The sequence below is a fragment of the Amyelois transitella genome, chromosome 2, assembly GCF_032362555.1.
Source record: "Amyelois transitella isolate CPQ chromosome 2, ilAmyTran1.1, whole genome shotgun sequence".
Lineage (NCBI taxonomy): Eukaryota > Metazoa > Arthropoda > Insecta > Lepidoptera > Pyralidae > Amyelois > Amyelois transitella.
Window position 1 is genome coordinate 5,861,079 of NC_083505.1, and position 14,586 is coordinate 5,875,664.

Genomic DNA, 14,586 nt, shown 5'->3' on the forward strand with positions numbered 1-14,586 from the left:
AAGTTATGGTGAGTGAAGTATTACATAATAGTAACGCCATTAGCCACATTGTGACAAAATGTAATGTATCTAGTATTACGAGTATATAATTAATAAAATATATGTTGTGTGTCGTCAAAATATCACTCAAAGTGTGGAATTGATAAATAGAAGATTTAAAATTCAGTATTTTTTTCAATTCTTATAAATGGTTTAAACATATTATGTGCGTACTTATTTACATAAATCACCTGCTGTGATGTTATAGGATTATGACTACCGAGAATTATTTGTTAAAAACGATATACTTAATTGTTTAATAAAAAGGAATTGTCCGAATACGGTGTTATTGTAATAATGCACATATTTATATTGAATTGTTATAATGATAAGTTTAATGTTATCGTTCACTGTTAATTCCTTTCTATTTAAATTACTTAAAGTAGCTTCAGAAGCTTTCTTCCTTATATTTTCAAGGAAGTGTTTTATAGAATGAAATTTATATGAAAATTTAACCAAACTGTACGAAACAGTACTTTACTGACAAATTTTAATGAGTCATAAAATGAAGATGTAAAATTTTAGGGTAGGTACAATACAAAGCGGTCAACCCTTAATACACCGCTTTTAGTCAGATTAAAATTACATATTCTAAAAAAATATTTAATGGACATTGTTTCTTTTAATATTGACGCCAATCTACTATATACTATTTTTAATGAAAATTAATTCGAGTGAAATTATTTTTCTGAAGAAAAACAAGTACACCTAAGTATGTATCTCATCATAGTATCTCTTAAGAACATTACAAAATCTTCTACGTATTCTCATTTCAGCCAGAATTTTAGATTTTTAAAACAATATAAATTAACATTTTGTTACAATTTGGTGTGTAAATGGAGTGCATAAATATGGTGTCGAATAAAGAATTGAAATTTATTTGGCTTTATCATTTTTTACACCTTAAGTGTACATGAAACGTAAATAAAAAATAGATTACAGAATAAGGGTGCTACTTACTGAAAAATAAACCTTTAAGTAGAATCCCGTGAAATTAGCAAAGAGTGGGATTGTTCCCGTATAAATATTGGAAAAATATTTGAAACATTATATTTATATCAATATTATCCCATATCTCATTAACTTTTTGGACTGGATATGTTAAAAAAATAAGTTTATTTGATGAAATATTACACAAGTCAAGAACCCAATTCTTTCTCTACATCTTTTTGAGAGAAACAGACAAAAGTATCCAATCATACTTCAGTTTCCAAAAAATATCTCTCTGATACAGTTATGTTGCTTATCCTTAGTAATTTTATTTTCAAAATCACCCTACTATACAATACACAATTTTCTTGCGGCTCATTGAAACCTTATAGTACGCATAGTTTCCGAATAAAATAGCCGTAATATACAGACGGACAATCTATAAGGGTTCCGTTTGTGCCATTTGGCTACATAACCCTAAAAATCACCCTTGTTTATTTTTATACAGTAGCGTGTTTATTGCGTCAAGGATCAATGAGCCAGTCCTACAGCGTTATCCGTACTGAAGAATGGAAACAGGGGAGTCATTTAATTTTGTTCCTTGAAGGAATGAGTGAAATACCGCGAGATGGAAAGTTAATGAAAGTGCTGATCCGTGAGGAGAAGGCGTGATAATTCATTTAACGCATTTACGAGTACCTGGCGACAAAGCGGAGAAAGGTGGAACTCTGAGAGAATTCACCTCGGTTTACGCTACGTGAGTAATTCAAGAGCGAATTGACTTAAATTCATTTCGACAATATAAGAGGCACGTGTGTGCGTCTTAACAAATTACTGTGTGCGTAACCATATAAAATAATATTAGCACACAGGTGAAATAGCATGAAGTGTAGAGAAATATCGGAAGGCGGTCTTCAGGCCTCGAACCTTCGTTGTAAGGGTGCTATCTAGAGAAAATACCCAAAGATGAGAAAGGGGCATATAAAACACAGTAAAAGTCGTAAATATTATTGAGAAATCTAAATATTACATATCGTTTTACAAACCTGCTGACTGTGATTTGTGACAAGAATAACTTATCAATGATTTTTATAGAACACAACATACAATAATTAAATAAAAAACCGGTTACCTTTAAACGAGTACCTTTTCCTTTCTAATGTATGACAGCAGACATTGGAGCTTCTTCCGTATTCTCCTTAATTTGTAGTAACGGCTTTGTTGATATACGTGTACGTTCTGCAGTTGACATTCCACTTCCATTTCCACGTTATTAGCATGTTATTTGAAAATTAGTATCGATAATGGTTACCAATAATATTCATGGCATTGCGATCGGCAACAATTTATTACCCACATTTCAATATCCCGACTTCACTTGCTATCTTGTTTTGTTTTATTTATTTTTTACCCAAAACTTATTCTATCTTTACAGTCAAAAACCATTGCGATAAACCTGTAAATATGTTCATTGTAACTTAGAATAAACAATATCGTTGTATGTTTAAGAATGACTTATTTTTAATTATGTAATTCTTTTTATTCTATTTTTTATATATACCTACTATGAAATGAACCTTATATATATTTACTTCAACAAGCTTGTATTAAGAGGATTATGAATGTAGACGAAGCGAAAAGAGTATGCAGGGATCGTGCATGGCAAGAGACGGCTTAGATATAGTCTAGTCTACCCTTTTGGCAATGAGGCGTGATTTGATGTATTATATGATAAGATTACGAAGATTTTATAAGTATTATATTCTTATTATTTACTTTTAACAAATCTGCCCAACATTGAATCGTCTCACTTTGCATTTACAAGAGTTAGTGCAATCTTTGAACTAACCTGGATGCTTCAGAATGTGACTCGATGTAAGCGTATTACGTTCACTATATTGGAAAAGTTTACGAGAGAATACATGATTAGAAAACTTTTATACAAAACTAGAGCGGGCACAATGCAGAAAATTTCGTAATTTTCTTAGCATTATGCGCAGTTGATTTTTTACAGATCATAAGATTTATTTATTGTATCCAACAACGAATCAAAAGATCTAAACGTCTTAATATCCTCAAAAGATAATTTATAACAAACAAACCTTTGTTTAGGCACACACCTTCAAATTCGTGCTCATCAATTTTCAGCTCGAAGGAACTTAAATTTATTCTGTAAACTTTGTTGAGCCTCAGGATGGAAAACTTCGGGTAGTAGTTATTCAACTTCCAATTCTTACTCATGGAACAGCACCACAATCTCCGCTTTATTTTAACGGTTCGTTTTGGTTTGTTTAAAACTTTTCATAACAATGCTCTACTACGCGCTTCAAGAATACCTATGGAATAAAAATTCTACCAACAACACGATGCTTTTAAAACTTCTCTTTTCTTTGCAAAGTTATAAGAAAGTTTTAGTTTTAAATGACCAGGAATGCACTTTAGAGACTTAACGTGTAAGCGACTAGAAACTATCTGTAAACAGTTCATATTCAGAATATGAAGAAATGACACTCAAAAATCTAAAAACTGATGTGCAACTTTTTTTTTCTTGCAATGTGGACTCTCTCAGGCGACTTGTCTCTGTCTTGACTTGATATAATATATCAAGTCAAGAAATTTCGTATTATAATATTAATAAAAAATTACGATAGTTATGAAGATCACCGCCACTCAAATATTATACGTTAAACAACTAAGAAGTAGGTCATGTGACTTACGTTATCGAGAGACATGAAGTACACTACATTCTTTTTGCAGTGAGTGAGTTTATATTTGTGGTTATGCTTATAGATAACTATTGTCATAACATAATCATAATATTATTCACTTTTCCATAATAAATTTGAAATACATTGTGTTGCAAACAAACCAACGTACATTCCGCAAACAAGAACTGAATTCGCCGGCGATAAACATTTAAACATTTTCAAGTTACGTACGACAAAATAATTGCGTTTCCATTCGGATATGTGAGAGTCCAGCTTGTAACGAACGGGGCGGGCGAATGAAGCGGACCGCGAAACCTTCAAATTGAATTTTAAGCATCCAATTTGTTTATGCCGCGTTGTGCCGACACAATGTGAAGAGAGTATAGAAGAGAACTAGGTACCTGTTTTACCATTTTTATTTAAATCGAGTATTTATGTATGTTAATTATTAACGCGCTTTAAAGTTTAGTAGTAAGTCAGCATAATACTTGTCAGGATAAGTTTATTATTGAAATTTTATTATTTAAAATTGGCTAAGAATTTTATGTAGTACCCTCCCATTATAGGCTACTTATTAAAATACTCGTATTAATAAATATTTTTTTAGCCTGATAATGTAATTTCTTACAGCTAGTTCTATGATCAAACCTCGCCATCTTTTCAATAATTCTATGATCAAACCTCGCCATCTTTTCAATAAACGCGACTTCAAAGCTACCTAATTAATCACCGAAGTTGAAGAAGTTCTTCCTTTACATTTACTATTTTGCTGCGATGTGTCGGCTCGTGTCAACCAAGCATCGCGCTTGCTCGCTCGTTTCCACACTCGTATAGTGATTTTTGCCAACCGTACACTGTGAGCTCGGACGAGATTTGTATGAATTATTTATATAAGGACGTAAATGCGGCCGTCTAGTCGTTACATATACGTAACCATTGGTACTTATTCCAGTACATTGAGTCGATAAAATGTTACGGTTAACTAGAGCGTCTGTTTCAGGAATTGACAAATGCAACTTGGTTTTGATGTGATAATACAATGTTTTTTATTATTCTAAAAATTAAAAAAAATATTACTAATTTCCGTAACATAAAACTTATAGATAGAACTCAATTCCACGGATGCCGGGTTTCATCGTGTAAGTATTTGAACCTAGCTCGGTATTTATATTTGCAGAACTATTTCACGCTTTCTTGGAATCGCGGTCCAATATTATTGGGTGTCACGAATTCTCCACTTATTTGCTTGTAGCATGATTACATAAAAATACGTGAAAAATTTATTTTTACTTGAATTTGTATCATGAGACTTCTTGGTAGAAGTAAGTTGTGTTCTTCAATATTAAATAGAATTAAAATAGAAAACACTTTTACTCAAACAGCAAACATAATAACTGCCCATAAAAGACAAGCTCAAAACAATTAATAATTGTTTAGCATGTAATATACGATACTCGTGCGGTGATTTTATAAAGGTTTTAAGAATTACGCTCATTGATTTAAAGAAATAAAAAAAGAATGGTGATCTTATCCACAGATATGCCGTTTGTGTGAACATGTACTTATTTACAATAACGTAGTACGACAAATAGCGCAGTTGTGAATTTCATATGAAATGTTCAGCTAATTCTCTCAAAAAGCCGTAAAGGGTTCCATTGCAAAGAAAGCATCATACAAAGAGCCATTTCTGGGCGTAAATGAGACCGTATAGGTAAGAGAGCTAAGCTGAGGGAGTACGCTCGTGTTACATAATTTATGCCTCTTCAAGCGCTCACTTTGTTTTATATGAAACGCTTTGACACGCTCGAAAATTTGTGAGTAAATCAATTTATGTAAGTGAAATAAGAGGGTGATGCTGTTAAATACGTTTGAAGTTATTTTTAACATTTAATAATATACTAGGCGCAACTGAATTATATTTTGTTTTTGATCAACAGTAAAGAAATTTATTTCATACATACATACATATGATTATTAAAAATACAACTAATATTCATTAAGTTCTGTAATTGATTAAGCAATAAACTTATATTATTTATTATTATTATATTATTAATTAATAATAAAAAAAACTATTCTAAATTACAGACTAAAATTTATATTATTATTTAAATTTTGGCCCCTATATTAATAACAGTAAAGTGTTTCTTAATAAAGTATAGAGCAACTTTCAAATTAAAAACCAATATATTAAAATAAATATTCCCGCTTTTTTAAGCCAAGTGCAAGTTATGCTTGCGCAGATGGGTTTCGTACCATGATCACGTTTTAAAGATAAGATCATCACATTTGCTGTTTTTAAAATATTGATTTAATTGTTTTTTTTAAAGGTACAACTGTTTACCTTTTACTGTTATTAATATTGAGCAAATAATACTAACAAAACACGTTTCTTGTATAAACTCCATTAATATTTTTATATTTTACGTTTTATTAGTTTGATGCTATAGCGGCAATGGAAATACATTATAAGAAAATTTCAGCTTACTAGATATCACGGTGTATGAGATACAGCTACATGAGATACAGACCGTCGGACGAACAGACGGACAGCTTTGTAGTAGGGTCCTGTTTTTTCCTTTTAGGTACGGAACCTTAAATAGGAAGTATTTTTTTAAACGAAAATTCACTATAATTATACCGAGATCATCAAAATCGGTAAGGTAGAGGTAAACACATACATTTTATATTATTTTCAATAAATGCGCAATGCTAAAATTTGATAAAATCTAAGCGAGTATGAGTAAGAAAAAATGATTATTTTAATGTTCTACGAGTGATTTTCTTAAAAGCACACAAAATGTACTATCTAATAATATAAGAGATATGCTTGCTTGTTGTTGACTAAATACAAAGCCAACGTTGTCAGTCTAATATTAAGTATACATTTAAAAAGTAAGTAAAATGTCCATATTTCTCCGTCAGTTTTTTTGCGTTTCAAGAGCGTTTTACTTGATGGGGCAAGTCTTTGTTTACCGATCATTTCTTTTGTCATCGTGTCACCCGCAATGATAACATTATATTTGCGGGATTCTTAGTATATACTAGCTGTTGCCCGCGACTTCGTCCGCGTAAATTTCGAGTTGAATCTTAATCGTACAGTCAGATACAGACGAACGGACAAAAAATGTAAAAAAAAAATTCTCTATCCGCGTCAGTCAACATATTAAATGTACAGAAAAATGTTTTTACCGTTTTATTATATGTAGTACCGTTTTATTTTGACTTTTAGTTTTTTTAAATAAAATACTCAAACAGCACAAATAAACTATTTGTAATAAAAAAAAAATATCTTATTTTTGTTGGGGCTCGAACTTGGACCGCCAACTTCAGGGTCTCACGCGCTGACCACTGGACCATCGAAGCCGTTGCAGTGGTGTCGAAATTAAAGTAGACTACATACATATGGTCACGTCTATATCCCTTGCGGGGTAGACAGAGCCAACAGGCTTGAAAAAACTGAATGGCCACGTTCAGCTATTTGGCTTAATGATAGAATTGAGATTAAAATAGTGATAAGTTGCTCGGCCATCGTCTAAAAAAGAATCCTAAGTTTGTAAGCCTATCCCTTAGTCGCCTATCACTTATATTTATATGTTATAGGTAAAATGCTGTCGTATAATGATAAATGACTTTGATTTTTTAATTTCGTAACTTATTTGCAGGCAAACTCATGCCTTGAGTTCATTCAAATGTCGATAATTTTTTTTTAGTGAACCGATTTTGATAAAACAAACTTTAAATGTTCTTCTGAGTTAAAACAAAGCAACTGGTGTTGCAAGGCAAAGTTGTAAGTAAATCGGTTTGGTACTTTCGGAGATAATCGTGATCATACATACAGACAGACAGACAGACAAGAAATTAAAAAAAATTCTGTTATTCATTATAAGTGTTCCTCTATCCATTTCAGTCAAAAATGCTTAATGTACAGACAAAATATTTTTACTGTTTTATTATATGTATAGATAACACAAAATTTAACAATGAAATGTATTTCGAATATTCGATAAAAATATGTATTCCTTTCTTATTTTAGTTCCAAGATTTTCAATGTTTGGATTATCAAAGAGGGTGTAAAATTTCTGCTCTATAAATAAAAAATTTACATTAAACATTTTGTTTGTCACAAATTTTTTAAGAATTTTTTTTACCATCAAAAGGTAAAAGTGATGCTCTACCTAATGCTTAACTATTGACATATAGAAATTAACTATAAAAATAATATCCATGATACTCTTAAGGACAGAGAAAATATCTTGCATAGGTACCTATTCATTCAGGCTATACTAGGTGTGACCTTTCCCTATTTCGTTCTGATTTTCATCATTAAGCCATACACTGAACGTCGTCTTTTTGTCTTTTCGAGAATCCTTATCTACCTAGTATGGGATAGATATCCCAAAAAAAGGTGATTAAATTGTATGTGACCATAATGTGTTAGGTTCCCCTGCAAAAATTGCGGAGCTTAGATGGGAGTCGCATTGCGTAAAAATTTTACCCAATCCAGAAGTCCATCCAGGAGTATGGGCTTCTTATCAAAGAGGGCGCATTCAGAACTAACGCTAAACGATGATGACTTTATCCATCCATATTGTTCACCGGAGAGTCAAGATAACGTGCTGAACTTAGTCTGGTGTCGTGTAAGATTTATACAGAACTTTGTCATGTGTTAATTTAATCACGTAATATCAGTATTTTCTCGGGATTAGTATGCGAGAGCCGAATGCTGCACTGAACGTCTGCCGTCGCGGAGCGCGTCGTTTATGTTCTTAGAAACATGCTGGAAATACTACTCGGAGCTCCCAAATAATGCAACTTATGTCCTAGGAATAACTTAATCTGGCCTTTATTTGCAGCGTGTCGATACAGATGATCACACGATAATTTGTACCTGATAAAAGTTATTGCATAAGCTACCTTTTAATATGAAAAACTGCGAGTCACGTCTGAAAAAATATTTTTTCTTGCATTACACGTAATTTAAGAAATTGTTTTTTTTTTTAAATAAGATGCCTCTTAGGTTATCTAAACGACAGTTGGTGAATGCAGTTCCAAGAAAAAAACACATACACAGTATAATGGTAAACTTTAACAAGTTATGACAATGTTTTAATATTGATTGATTTGATTATACATCTGCTTTAAAATACAAGCCACAAACTTACTTTGGGACTAAATCCATCTACGCGATTTATCAGTCTGTTAAATTAATACAGAGATATATGTCTTTGATTTCAGTTGTTATTACAAATTAACTAGCGAATAATTATTCTGTCGGCAGGAATGGTTGATTGAATAAATTATACGGCATTAATTGAACAGGATTCTGATTACTGGCGAAAGGTACGAGCTTATTATTATTTTCTGATATTTGGAATAATACCGAGAGATATAAACGTACTTACAAAAAATATTAACTCTAAACGCTATCATTAAGCCACAAAACTACACTTGGCCTTTCAGTGTTTTTGAGTGAGCTTGTTGGCTTTGTCTATCTCGAAGTGCATTATTTGTATATACATAAAAATATAAGAAAGGAAATGATATCCAAATTAATCATTTGTGTAGTCCTTTTTAATTTTTGTATTAACCTATATCCTTTCCATCCTATTCCATCGTACTCAATTAAACAATGTAAAATCAAATTCATTGCTTTTTATTAGCCTTAAAAATAATGTAAAGTTCAATTTCCGTGGCAATTCTTAAAAATAAAAAGAACAACTTGCAAAGAGAACAGCGGGCAGCTTCCCCTCATGATTAATGATGGACACGACACCATTCGATTTAATCTCCAGAAATCCTTCGAAATAAAATACAGACGAAAAGCTGGTTTAAAGTCCATTCACACTTCGCAGAGATTTTGATATTAAAATGCATATTGCATAAAAAAGATATTTAATGCAATATGCATTATCACAATACTGCATACAAGGAAGTGATTGCACGAAGACGAAATAAACATTATAAAGTGATTGTAGCATGCCTACCTAATACACTTAAAATATCGTTTACAGGTCATCTTTATACTTACGGGTTAAATGAAAGGTAAATAATGAGAAATGATTGGTCATCGTTTATATATTAGAAACTTAAATATCTGTGTTCGCATTTTATTTACTTATTAACTAAATATGACATTTTTTCGAGTATTTTAATAACGCGGTAAAACATGAAATATACATATAAGAATAATGTTCTATTCACGACTGCATTTCCTTAATGTAAATTAAATAAAAGGAACCGTAGGAAATGTCCTTTTATTGACAATCTGTCTTTAGACATCAGAGAGATAAAAATTTCTACATAAAACCTTTACAGGTTTGTCGAGTCCTCTGGGAACTTCCCTCCCGGTCGGGTGGGGGTAAATTTAACAAGGCCAGACAAACCGATTTAGTAGAGTAGAACATTAAGCTATATTTACCACAGCCTATGTATATTTTCTTTGAATATTTTAGGCAATGTATAAACAACATCCTAACCAGTTATAAATTGTCATCAAGAGTTGAATGATAATCATTTTAATTTTTTTGAATAAACTGTTTCTATTTTTGTAAAAGCTATGGAAATACAAACTTACCTACATGTATTTTTAACGTAACAAAGCCGTATACCCTAAAGTGTTAAAACACGATGAACACTTGCTTTTGTAGTAAATTAATGGCGAGCGTTTCTTTATTAGAACGAGTAGTCTCTGAAAGTGCACGCAGCACTAAAAGTCAGCGCAACAACAAATAGAAATACTTTTGAATGAGTCGCATTTCGCATTTTAGTCATTTACGAGTTATGTAATGAAATAAAATGTTGGGTGTATACTTCTGTAATGGGTTAAAGAATTTAAATATTTTAACGAATTTCAAATCAGTTGTGAATTATACTGTATGTCTCAGGAACTGTCCTGAGATAGAAACGTTTGTAATTGATTAAGTAGGTATGTACATCAATCTTTAGTGGTATTATAAAAAAATATCACAAGACTTTTTAAAAGTAATACAAGTTTGGATTACAGGCTCTATTATTCCATATCATAGAGTTCGTAAAAAGATTAACAATACGAATTGGAGCAAATTGCGCCATTAATCCTTTACTGTATTAATATTTCATTAAACGTATTTGAATATTTAAAGGAATTTTCGAACTTTGAGAGTACCGACATAAAATACATTATTCGAAAATAGGCCCAAAAGTTCATAAAATATTTTGATGAAACAAGCTATCAACAGGAAAACTTCCGAACTTTTATCAAGAGTTTAAATACGTCTTGAGTTTCTTTTTAGAATCTATTAGACAGAAAGTTATAATAACCGATCCGAGACGTGCCGTTCGTTTACTATCACTTAACTCATTTTTATATTCGTCGTTTTGGCTTGCTCGTCGTCCCGTTGCTATGAATACAGAGTGGAGCCTCCCATAATACGATACACGGCCTACTTTGCGGATCCCCGGAGTTTATATTGGATGTTTACATCGATAGAGATAGAACTGCTGTGTTCTCATACACGCCTGAAAAATAACCCTATTTTATATTCCACTATACCTTATCCTTATATGCAAATGTTTTAAAATATGATCTATTTAAATTGTGGTAGGGATAAGCTCTATAAACAAGCAAGCGACACGGTATATATTTTGTTCAAAAACCGTTATCCGTTTTGAGTAACTGTAAGGAAACCTACTATCTGTAAATTGTCGGATATATTTTATGTCAACATTTTTCGGTAGAAGGAAAACGGCGGCTAATGATTTTGCGTCTTATCCCCCTTTTATCTATAATTGGATCTCAAAAATCCCGGATTCGGTCGGCAGGTCAATTATAATTCCAAATGGCAGGGATCGGAAACAATAGTTGGACCTCTATAAATCTATATAGTTTATTGAATATCTGAAATCCAGCTTAAAGAGGTGGGGGGCGACCACAAGCGGAGCAATAAGGCGCGTGAAGCGGCGGGCCTTGTCTTAATTGTCAATAAACGTGAGGCCCGGCGAGCCGAGCCGCTCCTGCCGAATAATTAACGAACTTCCGCGATTTTCGAGTTTGTAAATTGCCTCATGGTCTCGTCGACCCGCGTCCTGGTTTGCTGATATAAATTATGTGCGCAGAAAATTAATCTTAGTGATTTAAGTACACCCTTTTTGGTAGCCCCATTTAGTCATTTTCTTACAGCTTTGCGGTTTCTTATGTGTTGAGTGTAAAATTAAGAGGTTCTTGTGGAAATTATGTATGAGCGAACGAATTTTGTCATAAATAATTAATAGGATTATATAGTCGCATAGGATTATATATAGAGGTTATCCTATTTATTCGCACACACGAAGTATGCTTATGTTTTTATAAGCTGAGCTGACTTATCTACAATTTTTTTTTATATATTTTTTTCTAAACTTATAAGGCTTGATCATTTTCAGCAGTGGTCAATATTCCTAACTGTAAATCACTAGCTGTATCTAATTACTAGTACTCGCAAACACGACCCGTCACGATGCTAACGCAGACCGGTGTGAGCGCTCAGGCAGTGTAAACACGAAATTTACAGGCCCACGCGTTTCATTAAAATGTAAACAAGCTCCCATATAATTCATGGTGAGAAAATACATCAGCAAGCGTCATGGGCCCCAACATCTCTGTTTATGAACAACGCTAAACCCTAAGTTTATGAAAATCCCTTTTAATATATGGAATAACCTCCGACTTTTTTCATAGATCAATTTTGCTTATTAAACCTGAGCCTCATAAAAAAAGTAACTTTACGAAGTCTATTTTGAAATTATAGCGTACAACTTTAGATTACCTCTCTTACATATCCGTTTACCTAGCTTACCTCAGCATTATATTTATCAAGGTGAAAAACATTGAATGCTCTCAATTTATAACTCGTATACTTCATATATTCAAATATCTTCTAAACTTTGCTCATCGAAATTCGCTGCCAAATACTGTTTTTATTGCACATAAAGCTTCTCATTTCTATAAAAGCCTAAATAAAATCCCTTGCCTTCATATATTTAATACAACCTTATTTTATGGATCTCTTACACAAAGGAAACGAAGAATAGGCCCCGTTTACGGAAAATCATTGTTTGTGTTCTGAGCTACGCATCCAAAGGAAACCGACAGGATCTAATCACTAAGGACCTAACTGTTCGTTTGTGTGCCTGTATGTCTTGGAAATGTATCTCATGAACTGTAACACATTTATACATTTCGAATTAGTTTATGGGTAATTTCCTCTTGCCGCACATTTTTTTCTACTCAGCATTCACCCGGCAGCCAGCTGCTGGATACATTATAGCATAGCATAGCATTAACCTATGGTGTGCCCAGGCACACCATAGGTTAATGCTATGCAGGAACTTTACGATTTATAATTTTAGTTTGTAATAAATATTTTTTTACTTGCCTCCAATGTTATCAGATTGAATGTGACCTCTTGGGAGATGGAAATTAATTGTTTTATCTAGATAGTGCTACCTTTCAGGTTGAATTGATTCCACGGAGGGTTCTCCTTATCAAGATACACGTACTTTGGAAACTTTCTCTTCTCTTTACAGATATACCATGAGGATAATTATTTGTATTATAGTTAAATAAAATAAATTATTGTTTTTGTTGGTTCAACCTTAGTGGTTAAGCAAGGTATTAAGACATTTAAGTAAACGAACTTAATACATGTAGTAGGTTTCTTCAATAAATTTACTTTATTTTATTGTGTACTTTTTGCGGTCGTCGTAAAGCAAGCTTCGTGAAATACTACTTACAAAAAAGATCTTGGTTTACTTGGTATAAGGTGAACAATGTTCATGAATAAATCTAGGCCTCATTCAAAAGAAATTACCACATTAGAGTGCAACCTAACACGCAAAGATGATAAAAAGAGAAACCTAATGAATTTCTTGATTTTTTTTAATAACTTGTACTTGTTGTGTATTTAACGCGCACTTACCGTATCAGTGAGAAAGTCGCTCGGTGACCATGGATCATTGTAACATGATTCGATTGTTTGATTTGATTAAACAACAGTTTATTACTGTTCCTGGCATTTTTATCCAAATAAAAATTCAAACAGAACCGATCAACAAAAAATTTACAAATTCTTAAATCTAAACATCTACCGATTCCTCTATCAGATTTCCCTAATATTTCCATACATACAATCCAACAAGGAAGTCTTCGGACAGTTCAGAATCAGACTTCTGAAAGCTGATTGGCCATAAATTTCGTCCAGTCTTCCCATTATTATTATGACAATTGGTTTTTCGAAGAGTTGCCGAATAATAATAAATGGGTAAGAAATATGAAAAAACAGTAGGTTTTTTTTTTTGTAAATACCACTTATTTTGATAAGATCTAGTTCACAGGTTTAAAAAATTGGTTGTCTGTAAAGTCGGTTTACAGACTATAGTTGAACATGACAACGTCTTAAGAAAATACTGATGGTAACATTTTTCAAAAGAAAATTTTAATAATCATTTGTTTAATAGATTAGATTAGATTTAAATCATATGTAGCTATGCTCCATAATTATTTCGATTAAATAGAAAAGCCATTGATTTTGAAATAGTTCTGTTAACTTATTATTTTAATTATATATATTTTAATTATAGTATAACCTACAATCGCTGCACTAGCGGACCGATGCTATTTATTTTAATGATGAAAGCACGAATAATCGACAATATATCACTGAAAATATAATTAATATCGAAAGAATCATTACGTTTATCGCTGCAATTATCGTTGCTTTAAACAATTGACACCACATTCACTTTTCACTGCACTTGATACCTACTCGACCAAAACATGTAAGCTCTCGCTTGCACTTCAAGCCTTACATGGAACGCCTCAGAGCGAGGTAACGCCGCATGAGTCACGTTTTTTCGTGCGTGCAGCCAACTCAATTGAATTATAAGAGGT